General features: G+C 36.3%; 1 protein-coding gene across 16 annotated transcripts in view; it reads left to right on the top strand.

The window, feature by feature from the left end:
• Positions 1-20492, top strand: part of DLG2 (discs large MAGUK scaffold protein 2) — a 1668408-nt gene that overhangs the window by 669332 nt on the left and 978584 nt on the right. The window lies entirely within an intron of this gene.

Consider the following 20492-nt stretch of genomic DNA (forward strand, 5'->3'; position numbering starts at 1 on the left):
CTTACACTATACAGGGTTACCACATGTCAAAATGATACAATTAATTATGAAGTCCAGTAATGTTTTTAAAAATAAACATTGCTTTCACCAATTTTAAGATCCTCTTGCTATAGTAGGAGTCAATTTCAATTAATAGCAAAGAAAGTAAATGAAGAAAAGTAACATTTGTTATATACTAGCTATGTATAAGAAGCTGTCCCAAGTGTTTCACATGCCTTATATATTTAATACTCCAGACGAACATATGAGATTGGTATTAGTCCATTTTAAAAATGAGGAGATAGGGTCAGATGGGTTAAGTGAATCTCATGTCATACTGCTAGGAAGTATACAACTCACATTTGACCCAAAGTTATTTAGACTCAAGTTCATGCACTTTCTCTCATACAGACCGTTCGCCGCTGTCATGAACACATGAGACTTTGCTTCCTTGAATTCTAGAGGTCAGTCTGCATGAAGCCTCTTTTTCAGTTACCTCAAAACAAAAGTGAGTAGAAGGGAGGAGTCCTTTAAAACTGTGCATCCCAAACAAAAAGGAAGGTAGCAAGTCAGTACCCAGCTCATTAGGAGAAGGTGGAAGAGGAAGACAATGTGGATAGAAGAGATGTAAACCAAAAGTTTTTTTGGGCACCTTTCCTATACCAGACTCTAAGCTAAACACCGACATTCTAGACTGGGACCAGATCAGGTGAGAATTTTTCAAGAGTATTTGGATTAGAAGGATCTCAATAATCATCCCTTATTTTGCTTAAATCTAGGATTTGTCACTGTTCAACCTATTCTTAGGACTTTCAATGACAGAAAGCTCTTTCCTTTACCAGATATCTCATCATATTGTTGGGCATGTCTGATCATTAGGTAGGACTTCCTTATATTAATAATATTTAAATTAAAGCCATCATACATTTCCCCTGTACATATGACATTTTATTGGCATTAGTTCTAAACCTTACCTTAGCCCTTCAAGTTAAGTATGTCCCTGTACCACAAACATTTAGAAAGATTTAAGGACATCCTCAAGTCTTGACAGTTGATAATAACCAAATCCAGGTCTCTTTGGCTCTTTATTACACCAAGTTGCCTGCCTAAAATTTGTATTCGTTGGCACTTTTACGAGAAGAAATATAGAATGTGGAGGTACAGCTGAATTCTACTGGGACTTGGGAACTCTGAATGCTGACTTGTGAGATGGAAAAGGAACAGAGATAGGGAGTGGGCCACAGAGGATGGTGGAAAGAAAGTGGGACATTGTAGTGGCCCCCTGACTATGGGCATTCTTCTTTAAGAAGATAGCTAGAAATCCTGAGTTATAAAAATAGCAATGCAGCAAAGATTGATGACTATTCCGTACTATGCACATAAGGAAATTAAATTTTATCTTTACTATTTGAATAACGAGTTATTTTCGGAAGTACCTAAAACGTTCTAAAGGAATTCAACAGTGATGAATTATGGCACAAAAAAAACACAGCATTTTCAGCTGATGTTTAGAAATTAACCATGTCCTCATTTTTAAAAGCAATGTACATTTAAAAGGTATTCTTGTTTATGTCACTAATTCCAGATATCTTATTGATTACTTTAGAAGGACATTTAGTTCTTTCAGACTTGTATCTTGGGATATATGCTATAAAGAACAATTATATGTACTGTAAATTTAGAATGGGGTCTAAATACTTATGATATATGAGAAAGATTTTAAAGCAAAATTGGACTAAGTATCTTTTACAATTACTTATAATTCAAAGAAATCTATTGTATTTTGTCATCTAAATGACCAAGGTTTGAATCTTTGCTCTGTCACTTATTTCTAGGTGGCCTGGAATGAATATCTTAATCTCTTTGAGCCTTAGCGTCCTTTTTGTGGACTCAATTTAAAATCTACTGTATTATTTTCCTTTGCTAATTAAATGAAATAATACTTGTATCTAGCCCAATGTCAGCATGCAGTCTGACATCAGAAATAGAGAAAGTGAGTCAATTTTGTATATGAAAGAAAAAAATTATGAATTGAAAAGTTTGGACTAGGTATCTACATCTCACTATTTGGCTCTCTGTCTTCATAATTCTTTTGTATAATCTATTCAGTGAGTTACAAGAAAAGACCCTGTTTAAGCACTATTGTGTATATTTCATAAAGCAGATTGAAGCTGCTGATGTGGAGTAAGAATTTTAAGTGAAATATGTTCAATGTTATATTGATGCTTGTTTCTTTATGATAGACATTAAATAAAATAACTAATTGAGCTGAAAATTGATTTTTAAAGCAATTCACTCATAAAACTTAGCAATACAAAAAGTAATCGTGTTTCTATCAAAGGATATCATGACTAAACACTGCTTTTTATGGTAGAAAACAAATATATCTTGTACTACTGAAACTTACTAAGTCTATCTAGCTGTAACATTAACAATCTGTGCTTGATTAATTTGCACTCAAAATTATTGTGAAAAGACTTTAAAAAGAAAAATGTGAAAAATATGTGACAGTTGTATACATTTCTGAGCAGATTGGTTTGAGTTTTGAATATTCACTCTTCAGAAATTATTTTGGATAAGTAAATTTTTAAGCCCTTGTTTTCTTATCATTAAAATGGAAATAATAATAGTACCAACTTATGAAACTGTGGTGATTAATGATACAATACACAGGAATCATCTGGCAAACCACATGAATCAACATGTAAGCATTAGAGATATATTGTATTTTAAATCCATTTAATTGCTCTGGAAATGCTATGCAAAGACAATTTTATTGTGTTCTTTCTAACAAAATTTGTTTTTAGAAAAGTAAATAATCATTGCCTGATTTAGTTTTGTAAATCTGAATAATTACAACTGAATTTGATTAAAACCAATTTCACCTGTTTTCTATTCAGAATGTGACTATACCAGAAAGAGATTGATATAAATTAGGCTGAGAATGAAGAGGCTTATTCCATAAGATGTTGGCTTGTTATATTAGATTCTTTGTGATTATATTGCCTAAGGGAATCTAGCTGTAGTCACACAATCACAGAAAACAGTGCCATGTTCCATTCCAGCAGTGGTCCCTTACGGTTTTTGAAACAAAACTTAATAACTGGTTAGGTTTCCTATTATCTTTCCTGCTGTTTCTGTGATGCTTTTGTTTGCCCTATAAACAGAGGCAGAGGAAAAATAATTTTTATCTCTTCCATTGCCCAAGCTAATATTTGGAGTTATTCTCAACTCTTTCCCTTACCCCCAAAGTATACTCAGACATCTAATTTTTTTGACTTCCTCTCCTTAATATTTTGAATCCTTATTTCCTTCCATTTATCTACATAGACACTGACCCAATTTAGACTCTCACCTTCTCTTACCTGAATTGGATTTACCTTTTGACTAAGCTTCTATCTCAAAAGTCATCTCTCTCCTTTATGTTGTAACCAGAGGGAATTTTCTAAAGTAGAAATCTGGACATCTCTGATTAAAAGCCTTCATACTTACTAAAGAAAAAATGAAGTCTGGGATCCTTGGTGTTGAGATGCAGGACTTTTTGCTCTAGCTGCTGCCTGTCCAGCTTAGTTGTTAAGAGCTAAGTCCCTAGAGTCAACAGACCAGACCTTAAATCTTAGCTCTAGTATATAGTTACATCAGTTATTTAATCTCTTTATGCTTCAATTTTCTTATATGTAAAATTAGGATAATAATGTTAACTGTTTCATTTGGTTATTATCAATAATATTTGCTTAATGAAACATGAAATAATATTTACTTACTGTGTGACACATGTTAAGATGTCCCACATTTAAGGTCCATAATATTATTTCTTACTTCTTCCTCCCTATGTATCCTACACACTAGACATAACAAAGTGCCTTCTGTTCACTCAACAAATGACATTCATTTTAGTTTGTTTTCTTTTCATGGCTTTGTGTTTATTGTTTCCTCTTCTTGTTTGGTCACCACTTATCCCCTTCCTTCTCAACTCCCTTGTCTGCATGGGATATCCTGCTCACCTTTCAGGCTTAGCTCAAAAGGCGTTTCTTATTGGAAGACCCTCTGAGGTCCCCATTTTCAAAGCTAGAAACTCTCTTTTCTGTATTACATTAGTAGGTGAAGATCAAGAGTGTGCATTCAGAAGTCTGGCTGCCTGGATTTAAATCATTACTCACTGTGTGATCTTGGGAAAATTACTCAACTTCTCTAAGACTCAATTTTATCTATAAATTTTTGTGAATAATAAGATATATCCAATAGGATTATGTGAAGATTCAATGAAACAACATAAGCAAGAGCTTGGCACAGTGAATGACAGATACTTAGTAAAGGTTCAAACACCACGAGTCAATAACTATAATAAAAAATAGCCTAGCCTTCATTGTTCTAACAGAGCACAAATTGCCTCATGTTATCACAGTCTTGCTTATTTCCATGACTTTATATCCACTAGGCTGTTCATTCTTCCTAGACCTTATCTTCATTCATTTTTGTGTTCCCTTCACATGGTTTACAAACTGGCTCATGATAGATCACTGATGCTTGTTTATTGATGGAAAAATGGGTGAATCTTTTCATTAGTGATGATCTCATTTGAAAACTGGTAGGAACTTTTTCTTTTTTTTTTTTTTTTTAGCAATATTTACAGAGCAGGCAAACTGGTATAGAGAAAAATATTCCATTTCAATAAATAACACCCACTAAGCAACAATTTTTCGAGAATGATGTCAATATCAGTCTCTGTATCTCCAAAGCACCTATTTGTATTGCTCAATGTATGTTAATTATTGAATGAATAATTTGTGTTGGTCTTCCTTATTACACTATGAGTAAATTATAAGCAGAGATTATTCCTCTTGTTCAGTAGTACCATTCACATAGTAACTGTAAATTTTAAAGACATTGTTATAACTGTAGCCTAAATTATAAAGACTATATAAAAAATTCTGTTAGAAACCATTTTATGCAAAATGTTAAAATCTCATTTCATGCTCTCTGACAAAGCTATTTTACTTTTTGATAGTACCAATTATTTTAGTAATTTTATTTCTTCTCTAATTCTGTCTATAATTTTTAAAAGTACATGCTATTTTAAATTAGGGAGCCATATGTTAAATAATTTAAATGTGATATTGTCAAAGTGGAGATTTTAGGGTTATTATGATTTATAGATGCTGCCAGTATTGTGTTTGCAATCACAAAATGCACACAACATTGTAATGAGAACAAAGTGATTTGAAGCTAAAAAGGTCAAAATTCACATCTTACTTTTGCCAGCAGTTCAGTCTTGAACAGATTGTTCAATCTTCTCTGAACTCAGTTTCCTCTTCTATAAAATGGATCTGATAACATCTGCTATGCTGGGCTATGACGAAGGCTTGGAACACAATTACAGTTTAGCAAAGGTGCTCATTGTAATTTTAAACAAAGAAAGAGCAACTATTTTACTAAAGCCTAATTATTTTATCTCAATAGAAGTCTTCATGCACTAGTAAGAAATTCATTCATAGGCATCAGTGTGCTAGAAGGTACCCCAAAGTCCAGGAGCAATGGGGTAAATAATTTAACCTTTTATAAACATTAACTGTTGAAAAATTGCATGCAAGGGATGGTTTGGAACGTACATGATGTTCTTGGAAACCATTCATAATTTAACAATAGCCAAATCCATCTGCTCTCCTGGAGTTTCATTTACATTACCCCCACTCTGAATTATAAACTCATATTTGGACATAACTGATTTTGGATTAATATTTAATTTATTATTTAAAATTTGAAATAGAATAAGATCCAATAGAGAGATAAAAACCAGGTGACAGGCCCATGGATATTCACACTTTCTTTTTTCCTCTTATCTAAGGGTTTTTAAAAGGAACATTTTAAAACTTATGGCTTATTCTCATAAAGTGGGGCAGTAAAAAAAATTATTGAATTCATGTCATAGATCTACAGAAGGAAGGAATGAGGCTAGTGTCACTCTTTCAGGATGCTTAGTTTCTCTATCACAAAAGAAGATAGAAAATATATCTGCCTCATAAATATGTGCATATTACATGTATTCAATGAGACTAATTGTGTTGAAATGCTTGGGAAATAGATTCCTGTATGTCTATGGTGCAGTTTTCTTATAACAACAATCACAAAGCTTATCTCTCAAATTTCTAAGAGTGTAGAATTGATTTATTCAAGGGCTCACATGACCGTTTTCTGTTGGATACGCAAAGTCATACTTCCATGGTATTTATGTCCTCATATCACAATATAACCACAGTTGTTTTAGAGAGAATAATTTTCCTGAAGAGAATGCTCATAACAATGACTACGGTGACTTTAGTCTTGAGAACCAGATAAAATTTTCTTCCCTCCCTCTCTCCCTCTTATTATTTTTCCTTCTTTCTCCCATATTTGTTTGGTTCCTACTTTATGATAGACACTATAACAATTATTAATGATATTATACAGAGATGAATAAGGGACAGTTATGCTTTTAGTAGGCCTGTGGTCTATTTAAAACTATAAACTTTAAGTAATTACATATGATATGACAACTGCTTCAACCATGGGTCCATGAATGAAAGGACCACGTGAACACAGAAAAGAGTTAACTTGAATTTCTAGTTTGGTGAAGTTACGGAGGAGAAGTCCTGAATGTAACCTTGAAGAACAAGTCACAGTTTTCCAGATGAGTAGTCACAAAGATCATTTCAGGTGGAAGGGGCAGTGTTTTAGAAGCAGAATTCTGAAATCGTGGACTCATTGAAGACTAATTACAAAGATCTACATGGTGGGAATTCAGTGTTAATATCAGGACATGATTGGAAAGGGACACAGAGAAGTGGATGAAGGTCAGGTCATGTAAGACATGTGAGTGAAACTGGGCTTTATCCTGTAGGCAGCATAAGCCAGTTGAGTTCTTATACCACGAGAGTGCCTAAACTTATTTTTAGAAAGAGTTTCAAAACTTTTTTTTCTATAGAGTATGAAACATGATTGTGCTGCTTTGGAGACACTGGTGGCAGGAAGATCTACTATGAGATGGTAGTTACTAATAAGTTTCAGATCGTGTAGATCTCTCATGTGCATCTGTTTAGCTACGATGGGTTCAGTTTGGCCTTCATGCCGTAGTATTACGTGAGGGCACTTGAGGGAGTCCTGACCGGCTAAGTCGGAGACAGAATCATGTCAGCTACTAGCATGGCTATATCTAAATATTAATCACAGCAACAACCAAGGAAAACAATCTCATGCTATACTACAGATGAAAGTTGTTTCTAAATGTTGGGAGTCTGCAAGCATGCATATTATAAATTCGTTTTACTTTCCACATTAATTAATGGAGCTAGTGACACCACCTGACAAGATGTTTTGAGGCTTGTCTAAGTGAATATTTAAGGAGACATTAAAAAAATTTTTGACTCATAGACCATTTGAGAAGCTATGGCCATTTCACCAGAAAATAGAGACAGTAGTGGATAGGAATGTAGGGTCTGGGTCAAACAGATCTGGGTTAATTTCCCAGTTTAGGCACATATTAAGTGTGTGGCAATTTATATAATTTCTTTAACTCTCAATTTCTTCATTTAGTTGCAGTGAAAATTAAATGAGATAATGAATTCAAACTGTTTAGCTTAGTACCTGTCAAATAAGCCCTTGATAAATGTTAACTATTATCGTATACCATGTCATAAAACTTTGCATAAAATTTCAGGTGACCTCAGATGTTATAAATAATGTAATGACCAGTGAAGCCTGTTAAGAACCCAAATGAATATGAAAACTCCTTGGTTAGTGTTTTATATTTTAATCGTTGTTAATAAATGTTTAATTTGAATTTAAATTACCTATAATAAGCCTTCCATTTATATGTTCCATTTTTTGTTTATTTAACCATGAAATTGACTCGGGCCAAAAAGCAAACTGTTTTCAAATGAATGTATTTATAGCCGGACTTTCTTTTTTAACTCTAAATTAAATCTAAAAGGAATAACCCTTATATAAACTGGGGATAAAACAGAGCAGAGACTTTTTTTTAAATTGAGGATCTGGTTATAGGCAACAAAGTGAATTATTCTGCATTTCTATCTTCTAGAAGGGCTATAATGAACAGATACATATTGTCAGAATTTTCAAAATAGTTTATTTAATGACCAGTTATGACTAATTATGGAGATAGTTGAGAGGGTAATATGTATAATATAACATACTAAAGTTAAAGCTTGTTTAAAAGAGCAAGATGTAGAAAAGGGAAGGAGTGTTTCTTCTTTTTTTAATATCTGAGTCCTGAGGCCTGAGAATTTTGAGTGGTCTCACATTCATTAATTCATCTGTGAGGACCTACACATACTGTGAGGTGAACGTGATGCTAATCACTGAGGCTAAAAGAAGGGTTTGTGGTCTGGTGGTGGATATGAGCATGCAACAGGTACCAATAGCAGTCTATAAAAAGTACTGCATGCACAGAGAGGAATTCAGCACAGGGAATAAAAAACAAATGTGGAGAGATTGGCATGTTTAGGGAATATAAGGAATTTGCTTCAGTAGTGTCATAGGATGCTGGGGAAGGAGGAAGTTATGGAAAATGAGTCTAGTAAGGGAAGCAGGACTGGAGTATTGGTTGGTATTGTATGTTATGTTAAATTGGATTTCTAAATACAATGTGTACTTCAATTAGTGGTGACATTTAACAATAACTCACCATATTCTCAAAATGTCCTTCATAATTGGTATGCATGTGTGTACGTATGACAAATATATACATAAACATTTTATATTTATTTCTAGAAACTTCTGTGTTTGGTGCATACATATGCATATTGGGAACCTGTAACAGAAATCTCATTTATATAAAAGTAGCATGTGTCTACGTGTAATTTTGATGTTATCGATTGCCAATTTTGTTAATAGCATCCGTTTAAACTAGTAAGAAAAGCTAAGCTGACTGAAAAAAAAAACATAAAATAGGCTATTCTATTTTAAAATTATTTCATGTAAGAAATAAGATTATACTTTTGACAATAGTGATACCCAAAGGCCTGCTTCAATAAATATATAGCAGTGATTTATAATTATTGACCAATGTGAATAAACATTAAATGCTTTAATATAGGTTTTTTCTAGTTATTAAATAACTTTCTACTATTTTTTCTTTTATTTGTTTAACATATTTATGTTTTTATAGGTAGTTTATATTCAAATTTTTACCGGTAGTTCAAGGTCAAATTTTAGTGAGTAAAAAGTTCATATTTTGTCTGAGTTATTGCCAGCTCTAAACACCTGTGAGCACAACGAAGATGAAGATATGATTTGGGCCAAGATTACAACATCAGGAAGCAGGTAGTCTAGTGGGGAAGAAGTGTTTGTATTGAAAACAATTAAAGGTGGAAAGTGGTATCATCAGAGAAAAGTGTGAGCGTTCAAAATTGGGAGGAATTACTTCCAACTGGAGAATATCATGGAGGGCTTAAAAAAGGAAGTGGCATTTGAGATGGACCCAATGGAATGGATATGATTTATACATTTGGAAAGATGTTAAAGGTGAAAAGGCAGAACCTTTTACACACACACACACACACACACACACGTATGTATATATTAAAAAAGGAGCAGCAATATGAGAAACTGTCTTGTGGAATATGAATAACATTTTATTGTTACATCGCTGAAAGCTATTTCTTTATGTCATAAGAATTATATGAATTCTTGTATGAAGGGAAAGTATCCTATAAACCACAGTTACAATGACATCTGTCAGTTTCTTTTGTTCTCATTGTCAGTGAGTATAGTGATTAAATCCATGGGCCTTGGAATCAGACAAACTTAGGTTGGAATTACCAGCTTTGCCTCTTATTAGGTATATGGTTAGGATAAATCATGCAACCCTTCTGAAACACAGTTTTCTTAAATGTTATCATAATTAGATGAGATAATGAATATAAATTCCTTTTACCACTGTAACAGATATATAATAATTATTCAATAAACAGCAGTCTTTAAATGGCACATAGTTCTCAAGAAAGAACCTGACTTTTTAATTTTTTTTTCCTATGCTCTATATGGTTTTCAGTGAAAGAAGGGATGAGGAGATGGCCATAATGAGTTTTCTTACTGATTGACTAAGGGGAGAGTGCAAGAAGGAAGGCAAGCATTTCAAAGCCCCCTCCCCTTGTCTTCTTCTCATTCTGTTTAATATACTTGTATTTTAACATGCACCTAATCCATACAACATATTTTTTGAGTTATTTACATGGTTCTGTTCAAAGTTTGGAATTATTTATACCTTCTTATCCTCTATAACTTAATTATGTGTGGGGGGGCGGGGGGGTTCATATGGGCACACACTCGCATACCTACTCAGTTCTGCTGTTTTCTGTTGAACTAAGTATAATCATGTTAGTACCCACATTTTGTACATGCAGTTCCCTGCTTTATGCTCTTATGGCTATAATGTTTAGAAAACAGATGTATGACCAATTGTACCAAGAGAGTTGTCAAACCTCTTTTTAACTTTTATACTGTAAGTATAATGGGGAAAATAGAGTTAATTACAAGAAAGGTGATGTCAGCGATGCTCATGCTGAAGTACTTAACTATTTAAATGCACAACAATTACCTGGAACCTTTTCATTCTTATGCTTACATCAGTAAAGTGAGTCATGTCCTCATTATCCTTGACTCAATAGCTGCTAAAGTCAAATATTCCGCTGAAGAGGAGAGGTGATTCTACAGTATATCCAACATGCTATTTCTTTCTGAAACATTATTTCTCAATGGACACATTCATTAATGAATTCAAAGGATATGAAATAGAATCTTGTTTTAATACATCCCATTCTGGATGTTGGTGATGCTTCAGGAGGATCAGTAAGAAAAAGATCTTAGACATTCTATCTCTAGAAGTGCAAGTAAAAGTCATTAAATGATAATTTTATACTTACTAGGAACTTAAATACATATTCTGATGGAGCCATATAAGCAATTTCTCACTTTATATCTATATCCGTATATCTATATACATGAATCATTATAAATTGTTTTGAAAGTTGAAAAATCTAGCTAAATGAACTACCATTTCTTGAGTAACTGCTACATACCAGCCACTCCACTAACGTTTTTTCCTATCTAATCTCTAATCTATTTCACGTGGTAATGAGGAAGGTTTTATCTCACATTCTACAGATTAAGGAATTCAAGTCCAGGGCCATTTGATTTCTATGTAGCTAACTAAATATATGCAGAACTGTTCAAAGATAATATACTGTCACTTTTGCTTTTTCTGCTCTCACAATCCATGAGGGAGAGAGTGGGGGTGAAAGTGGCTTTTAAAAATGTGTAGTAAGTACACTGTGTTGGAGATGTGGAGACACAGAAGAGAGAGAGGTAGTCAAGGTCACATCTGAGCTGATCTTGTGTGAGGAGCTTTTTCCCAATGAAATGGAATAGGATGAACATTCTAAGCAGAGGGAATAGGGTTTATGGTTATTAAGTGAAGGAAACAGCTACCACAAATAAGGACTTATATTTTCATTATATTGTTCACTGAATTATAGCTACACATCCAAAGAACCTGAGTATATGTAGCCCTTTGAGGGATGACATGATGCTATTAATATTGATTATTATGTGGAGGCCTGGCTAATTGTAAAAAACCTAAAAGAAATGTCTCTGCTAAATCTTTGGAATGTGCGTATCAGGGCAGGGACTGGCCCATAAAAGTGGATACTTCACTGAGCAGTATTGAAGATTTGAAATTATTGGATTGACATAGTCTAAAGAGGAAAATTTTATTTATGATTCCCTAGATAACTTTTTTCCAAGGATGAGTTTGTAGAATTGGAAATAATATAATGATTATAATAAATGAAAAGCTGTGTTTCTACCTCATGGTCTGCGTGTGGATTTGAATCAAGTTGTTTAGAAATTCAGGCTAGAAACAGAAGTAACTTTAGAGATATTTAGAAGCTCCATATTCATGAGAGATATTCATGTGGAGATAGTCATTCAGAGGAAGCAGAGGCACAGGGTCTTGTCACAGGCCCAGGAGAAAGGCAGACACTGGAACCCAGGGGTTTGATTACCTGTGCCTTAACAGGGGTCTCAAACCCCTGGGCTGCAGACCTGTACCAGTCTGTGGCCTGTTAGAAACAGGGCTTCACAGCAGGAGGGAGCAGTGGGTAAGTGAGGGAAGCTTCATCCGTATTTGCAGTCACTCCCCAGTGCTAGCATCACTGCCTCAGCTCCACTTCAGATCATCAGGCATTAGATTCTCATAGGAGCACTAGTCTCTGGTGCTAAAAAAGGAGACTAGTGCTCTATAACATTCTATCAGAGCTTTAAGAAAATAAAAATTTAATATGTATTTTACCTGATGTTATAAACTGAATTGTATCACTCCCCTCCCCCCCAAAAAAAAATTCACTTGTAGAAGCCCTAGCCCCTGGTACTGTAGAATGTGATTGCATTTGGAGATTGGATCTTGAAGAGGTTGTTAAGGTTAAATAAAGTCTTAAGGGTGGGGCCATAATCCAAGATGACTGGTGTCTTTATGAGAAGAGGAAGAGGTAACAGGGATGAACTTGTACAGAGGAATGAACATGTGAAGCAGCAACAAGGCAGCCATCTGCAAGCCTAAGAGAGAGGCCTCAAGAAAAACAAACCCTATTGACACCTCGACCTTGGATTTTAGGTCTTTAGAATTGCAAGAGTATAAATTTCTATTGTTTAAGCCATCTAGTCTACAACATTCGTTATTGCAACCCTAGCAAAGTAAGACACCTCATAAACTTTCAAATGAACAAAACAAACATGCAGACCTTATTTTCTGATTTTATGTTAAATTTTAAGTGTATGTTATATATTTTGATACTTCTCCAAAATATTTACTTAGTATTTACTACTTCAGTGGGTGCTTCTCTACCTATGGGCAAGAACTGTGTTTTATTTCTCTCTACTTCCCCAATGACTAGAACAATTCTTGGAATGTAGCTAGGGCTCAATATCTATGCAGATAAATGAATGAAGGGAATGAAAATTGTCCATGAAAACATGTCTTTCTCATGACTGCATCATTTGCCTTTTCTACCAAGCCTTAAAAATGTTAACTTTTTTTTTTTTACTGGAAAATGTGTTTCTTAAGATATACTTTCCTTTTTCTTAATTTTAATATAGTAATTTGTTTTATAAATATAGGCTGTGAAAGTTGTGGGCAGTGGTGAGACGTAACATTTTTATATGGTAAAGATCAAGGGACTATTGACAGATATTTCCTACTATGTCAAGAGGTCTTTTTGTCAGGTTTTTCTCATGGTCATGATACTTAGTAGGGTTCCCAACACATATTACCTCTATTCTTTATAATATTTCTTATTCCTGGGTTGTTTGCTATTGTTTTAATAGACAATGGAAAGAGCCAGGAGATATATAATCAATGTCTTTATTTAGCAAAGTCATCCGAGGACTGAGAACCATGTTTTAGTCTTCTCTGTTACCACTCTGCTGTCTGTCTGTCTGTCTGTCTGTCTGTCTCTGTCTCTCTCTCCCTGCTCTCTGCCCCCCCCCCCCCGCCAACGATACATCCTTGAACATGGCAGGCAGTTGCCAGCAGACAAATACCACCTCTGCGAGGTGCAGTACTTATGTACGATACTCTGACATCCACGTGGCATACTACATGTTTGGACCTGAAATCCTTCCATCCTCAGTTTTCAATCATGGGGCAAAACTGTAGCAAAAACTGTTCTCCTGATTATATATTTATCTTACTCAATAACTAACATCATTTTCTTCCTTCTTTCCTTCCTTCTCTCCTTCCTTCCTTCCTTCCTTCCTTCCTTCCTTCCTTCCTTCCTTCCTTCCTTCCTTCCTTCCTTCCTTTAAATTTTTTTTTTTTTTGGCATCTAATGCATGTATGTATAATTTAGGGAAAATTAGTAACTATAGTTCTGATCCTCAAGAGATTTACTCAAAATGACACCTGATATGTAGAAACATGGTGATGTTAATCATTAAAAAGTGTTTCAGGAGGACAGAGTGACCTGGTACATTTTGAATACCTAGAGGCTATAGCATGAATGAATCATGAGAATGAAAGAGTTCATTTAAGAAGGCAAGGAGGTTTGAACAAGTTTATAATATATATTAGAGAAAAGAGGGGACAGATTTTAGAAACATAAATGATATTGGTTGAGGTACTCATAGGAATTAGAAAATATTACATAGGAAAATGTATAGAAAATTGAGTGACTTTAAGTATTCTATCAAGGGTATTAAGAACTGAGTTAGGAGAAAGAATAACTAGAATTTATTTGACACTGTGTGCTAGGGATTTATACTCATTCATATTCTCATTTAATCCCCACGACAATTCTGTAGGATGACTTGTATTATTATAATTAACCAATGGAGAAACTGAAGGCTGGGTCTCAGGCTAGGTTACTTATTCCAGAAGAAGCAGTTAGAATTTGGACCAGGTATGTCTGGCTCTAATTTCCATTGTCACACAGTGATTTGTAGAAGGCAAAGAAAAATGAAATAGAATGTATATCAAGGTCCAATAAGGAAATTAAAAACCCATTCTAAGTATTCGAAGTAGAAGGAATATAATAAAATAATAAATCAAGAAACAAACAAGTGATGGCAGGGAAACCTAGAGATTAACCACAGCAGGAAGACAGTCCACTCCTAAACTGAAGGGTCAAAGCAGGAGACCCTGGGGCCAGGATCAACTTAGAAATCTGCAACCACGGTAGAGCTGTTTAGCCAAGCTGGAGCCAAGGAGAGACCACCATTGCTGGAGATTTCACAGAATGCAAAGACACAGGGACAAATGCCTAGCTTGCTTCTTCTTTCTGACCTCCCTGGTCTCTTTCTTGGATGCAAGATAGTAAGGGGTGTGGTTTTTATTATGGGTAGAAGGGATTCACTATCAACTCCTAATGGTCTAGCATAAAAAACAAAAACGAACAATCAAAAAAAAAAAAAAAAAAAAAAAAACCTCAGGGCCGGTTGCTTATTAGATCCAGAGTTTAGTTAGGAGCCGAGATAAAACATAGTTTAATTTTATAACTTAATTTTTAACTTAATACCATCTAACTTAAAGGATAGGAAAGAGCTGTGAGATGTCAGTATATAAAGTAGTACATTATATAAGTATAGACTACTTGAGAAAGTCCTAGAGTATGGGAAACAGAAATAACTCCAGGTTTTCAAACTCTGGATAATTTATTTGAGATCTGCAGGTACAGAGCGTGGTGGAAAGGTTGCTTACTGCATGCCACAAATTAATGTTAACAAGGGAGCCAGATATTCAAAAATGATTCAAAAAGAATCACGCTGTGTTTTTGGACGAAGGCCTTTACCTCAGGAGACATGGATTTGACAGCCTCTTCTGGAGAACTGCGCTCACAGGCAGCATTTCATGTCCGACCTTATGCAAGCAGGCAGAGCTGGAGTCAGAGGCTGACTGAGTGCCTGCCCATATGCTTCTGGCTTGAGCCAAATTTTCTGTACACAGAAATGACTGACAGACCCACTAGGCACTGTTTTTAAAGGAAGATCTCTTTTCAGTGCTTCCGATCTTATAAATGAGTGCAAAGGTTCTCTGAGGCATTGGGATTGCTGCTGGCCAGAAGCATACAGAAAATATAGAATGAAAGATGACTTTAAAATGTGTTTTTATTTTCAGAAATCCTTCCATGTTTCTGATGTTCTCTTTCAACGTGCCTTTTATTTATTTGGAACCTTTTAATGCCTCTGGCAGATAAAACATTAGCTCACCATAGTAGAAGAGAGCTTTAGGAAAAAAGGGTAATATATATGTATATGAAGAATGGAGGAAAATGATTACCCATTGGATCTGGGAGATGGGCTGCACTTGGTTCAGTTTGCCCTCTTTCTGCACAGCTGCTTGGGTGGCAATGGAACATTTTGGCCTAATAATTCTGGGATCATCTCTCAGTTCTGTATTTAGGGTTCACCATAGTTAACTATTAATGCTTCCAGAAAGGATAGTCACTCACTCATTAAAGATTTGTTGAGCACCTCCTATGTTCCAGAAACATGGCTAGACAATGAGGATACAAACAGAAAAAGGCCAGATGCTGCTTTCTAGGAACTCACAGGATATTTGTGCTCCAAAAACTGAGGGAAGATACCATGATGGATAAGGATTCAGAATCCCGGAGTGCCAGGCCTGGTTTCATCACAAACCAGTTGTGTGACTTTGAACAAGTCACTTCCTCTCCTTGGGCCTGTTTCTATCTCTCAAATGGGATGACTGGATACCTATGATTCCCTAATGGACTGTTGAGGATACAAGAGAGAATGTCTGAGTGAGACTCATGAAGAAATAAAATGCTAAACAATGTAAGCAGTCGTAACCACCTTAACAACATAAAAATCTTATACAAAAAAATTTTTTTTTTAAATCTTAATCTTCAGAAACATCATGCTCTGAAATGCTCAAGGTCAAACCTTTCATTGAGAGGGAAGGAAGGAAAAGAAATAAGAGCTATTAGTTTGCAGTAACAACTCATATTTAACAAAAACGATTCTATGCCAAGCCTTGTACACGATGATTTATTTATGTGGCATTATGGAAGTCTTAAAACAATCTTGTGAAGTAGGGGTTATTATCCCCACTTGACAGAAAACAAAATAGTCTCAGAGAGATTATGGAGCTTGTCAAAGGTCACGTGACTTGAAAATGACTGAGTTGGGATTTGAAAGCAGGTCTTACATGTTCAGGTTACCTTCCCAGTACCTCATACAAACCAAACCCCAGAGAAATGTCTGTGCAGAACTGGTGCTGCCATGGTTGTGATGTAGGCTGCCTGTTAATAAATATGTTCTAAGATATGCCATGTGAAACCACAGCCACCCTGTGTGTTGGTGCGTGGGGTGAAGAAGCATTGGCGATGGAGAGGATGGTTTACAAGGGGAACAAACTGGATGTCAGTGAACACCCTGGCTGAGCCTAGGAATAAAATTAACACTCAAAGCAAGACCAAGAAGAATGTGTATGCTAAATGCCATAGGGGGTTGCCTCCTACTCCTCGGCTTGTCATTTCATATCTGCCAGTAATTCTTTTGAATCCTCGATATTGTAACCAAAGGAGAAAATAAATACACATTGCACCTATTCTGTGTCAGATATCTGATTAAATATCAGAGATGCAATAAAACCATAGTTTCCCATTTTTTATTCATGAAGCAGTCTCAACATGAAACAAATTGCTTAGGGGACTGAAAAGCTGTATTCATCCAGGCTAAATCAGATGCTTTCTATTTGAAATTTGTAAATTTGAGATGCTTTGTTTCTGGTTTTGTTGGGATACATGTTTACCGAAACCTGCCTCTAAAAATAAGTCAATATGTAAAGCTGGGATATTTTGCCTTGTAGAAAAACAGTCAAGAGCTTACTTGTTCATATCGAGGATCCTCCCTTTTTATTCTGGGTTCAGCAATAAAACATTGTGGAGCTCGGTTTCACAATGAAATTGTTTCTCAAAACCCTTCCTCCTTCCTCAAAACCCCATCTCATTGGCTTAATTGGTGCTCTCAGTGCACCTGCAGATAATGGCATGGTGCTGTGACTTCAGCTCATTTCCTACCAGCTGCATGTGCTCATCTTAGAGTCCTCAAACCCTCTAGTGGTTGAGTTGTTTGGAGGCTGATAAACTGTACAGAGAACTCTTAGTTAATCCCTGTTTCTTGAACGCCGATATAGCAATGGCAGTTGTTTCTCTTGGAAACTTATTGTACTTGGTTTTGAAATTCTTGGGTTGAAGTCAAATGTTTGGCTGTGATTTTGGAGCTCTTCTACTAGTGCTTGTCTCTAAAGCAGGGAGGAACCTACGAGGACAGCATTTGGTTTAACATGGCAGGGGCTTCTGAATCTCTGTGGAAGTATCGCCACCTCAAAGTCACAGGAGAGTAAGCCGGGGATAATAGCTATAACCCTAAGTAAACCAAGGAGAACCTAAAATTTATCCGAATCCTCCTGGTTGATCATAACATTGAAGCACGTTTTGACGTGCATTCCTTGACCCGTCTTTCTGCACCTCTTTCTGCTCGGTCACTGCACCACGTGGCTCCTTCCCTGCTTGTGCTCAGAAGTGCTTCTTTCAGAAATCCTTTTCTCTCCCTTCCTCCTGGGTAACTTCCACTCACCCTATAGGCCCCAGCTTTAATGTTACTTATATGTCTTCAGAGCCCACTATGAATCGCCCAAACTAATTTGATCTGCAACAACAACTATTTATCTCTGCATTGTGATAATGAGAAAATGGATTCAGAAAGTTGACACTGTTTATTTAATACTGACCTGATGGGAGATCTAGTATCAGAATTCACATCTGTAGATTTTGGAAGCCCGTACTTTCTGCTCCCTGCAACTCTGACCTACTAGAAGGAAGACCTCAGATCAGAGTGATATTGCAGCTGGCAGTTTGACTGCTGCGTCACTGAGGTCCTGAGAACAGGCTCCCTAGAGTCCTCTGCTTAACATTATTAGGTTGGTCCCAAGCCTGAACTGCTGCTGAAGCGGCAGAGCCTGGACTCCAGACCCCAGCCATGCAGATTAAGGGATTTGTGGGAAGGGAGGTTAGCATAGTCATCCAATAGCAGAACTATCACCGGCCTTCTCCCAGAGCCGTCAGCCCCTGGCTCTAGTCAACCACATCTAAGTAAAGGTTAATACTGACTGCAGAAGGCAAGCCATGTGGCAGCGCCAAGCTTCTCCTGATGCCCCCTGCCCCAGAGCCTTTCATACTCTTCCCTTGGCAGCTGTGTCACAGAGCCCCTGTTGAGAGAGAATCACTATGTTCCTTTTGTTTGCATTTTTTTGTGACAGTGTTCAAAGCCCTTTTCCACAGTAGTTTTACTTGGCCCTTGTAACAGCTCTCTGAAATCACTAGACCAGGTACTGTTATCCTTATCATTCTTACAGGTATCAGATAGAATGATTTACTCACTGGCACATAACCAGCAAATAACTACACTGGGGCTGGAACTCTGGTCTCTTGATTTATGCTTTGATGCATCCTTCTCTGCAGCAAACTATCTTGAAAGCAGCATGACAATGTCCTTCCTCTATCTGTCTGCCTAATAGGAGGAGGACAGCATCTCAGTATCTCAGCAGCATGGACGGACCAGCCTTTTCTTCACAGGTGACCCTCACAGAGATCACATCAACCAAATCTTAGCCTGACCTCGCTTTGGCTAAGCTCTGAGGTCAGACTGCCTGGCTTCACACCTCAGCTTCTCTGCCTACTGGCTGGGTAATTTGAGACATCGTCTTCAACTTATGTGTCTCAGTTTCATGTCAGTAATATAAGGGGAGTAGTGATAGTCCTACCCTATAGGACTGTAGTGAGCATTAAATGAGTTTGTTCCATGCTTTATGTGAAATAACAGCTGACACATAAGAAATCCATAAATATTAGTTCATAGTAGAGGTTAAACAGTTTATTGGCTCTTTCATTTTGTGCACTGTCCCATTTTAAACAAAGCTCAGTTACTGAGCTCACTCTACATAGATAGTCCTCATCATAAGTTGTACTCTCTCTGGACTGGATTTTATGATGGTCCTTGAGTACATCATTACATTTAGAGAATTTCTGGCATCTTTGGATTTCTATATTATAAAGGGCGATAGAAGACTACACTACCTTTCTGGTGGGCTTTCTCCCTAATTCTCAGTTTCTGTCTTGAGTTCATTTGCTGACTAGACATAATCGGCATGTCACAACCTAATAAACTGCCAAACTTTATCCTGTTCAAGAAACCAGCCCCAGCTTCATTTCTGATAATCTTCAATGCCCCAGCTTCTCTCTGAGAATGAAATCTACTGTTTCTCCAGCTCCCTTCATTTGTCATGGAAATTGGCACTTAGTAGGGCCATTTTGTAATAGTTGTATTCCATAAAGACTTAGCAACAAGCTTAGGCCTAAAGGTCAGCAAGGAAAAGAGGAAGGCTTTCCTATAAAGTACTATTTTTCCACACAGGTCTCTGCTTTTTCCTGCAAGTGAGCAGCAAGAATCACTGAGTCTGAATCCCAGCAGGGGAAGGCCTTTAATTGCCCCGACTAGCCAGGAGTATGGGATGGTAAAGTGAAGTGATTACTGACTGCAGATGGATTGTCTCTTCTGCAGATTTCCACCTGCAGAGATCCAAGGCATTAATTGAAAGCATTTAAAGGTGATAGTTGGAAGAATCAGCATCTCCTCTTTTCTGTGTTTTGAAGTTTTATTCTGCCATTAAGAGACCTTGGAACTACTCATTGTGAGCATAAAACTGCATGTTCAAACACTCAAACCAATACACTCCCTACTCCCTAAAGTGTACCATTGTAGAGTCTACATTTTGAAATCACAAACCAACAGCGTGCAAGCAGCTAGAGAGGTCCGACTTAGTAGCTTTGTGGCCTTCCTGACCTAACCTTTCTGAACTTCTATTTGCCCATCTATAAATTTTCTACTTCATGGAGTTTCTAAGGAATAAAAATAAATGTGGTGAATTACATAGCATGGAG

The sequence above is a fragment of the Rousettus aegyptiacus genome, unplaced genomic scaffold (assembly GCF_014176215.1).
Source record: "Rousettus aegyptiacus isolate mRouAeg1 unplaced genomic scaffold, mRouAeg1.p scaffold_m13_p_5, whole genome shotgun sequence".
In the NCBI taxonomy this organism is placed as follows: Eukaryota; Metazoa; Chordata; class Mammalia; order Chiroptera; family Pteropodidae; genus Rousettus; species Rousettus aegyptiacus.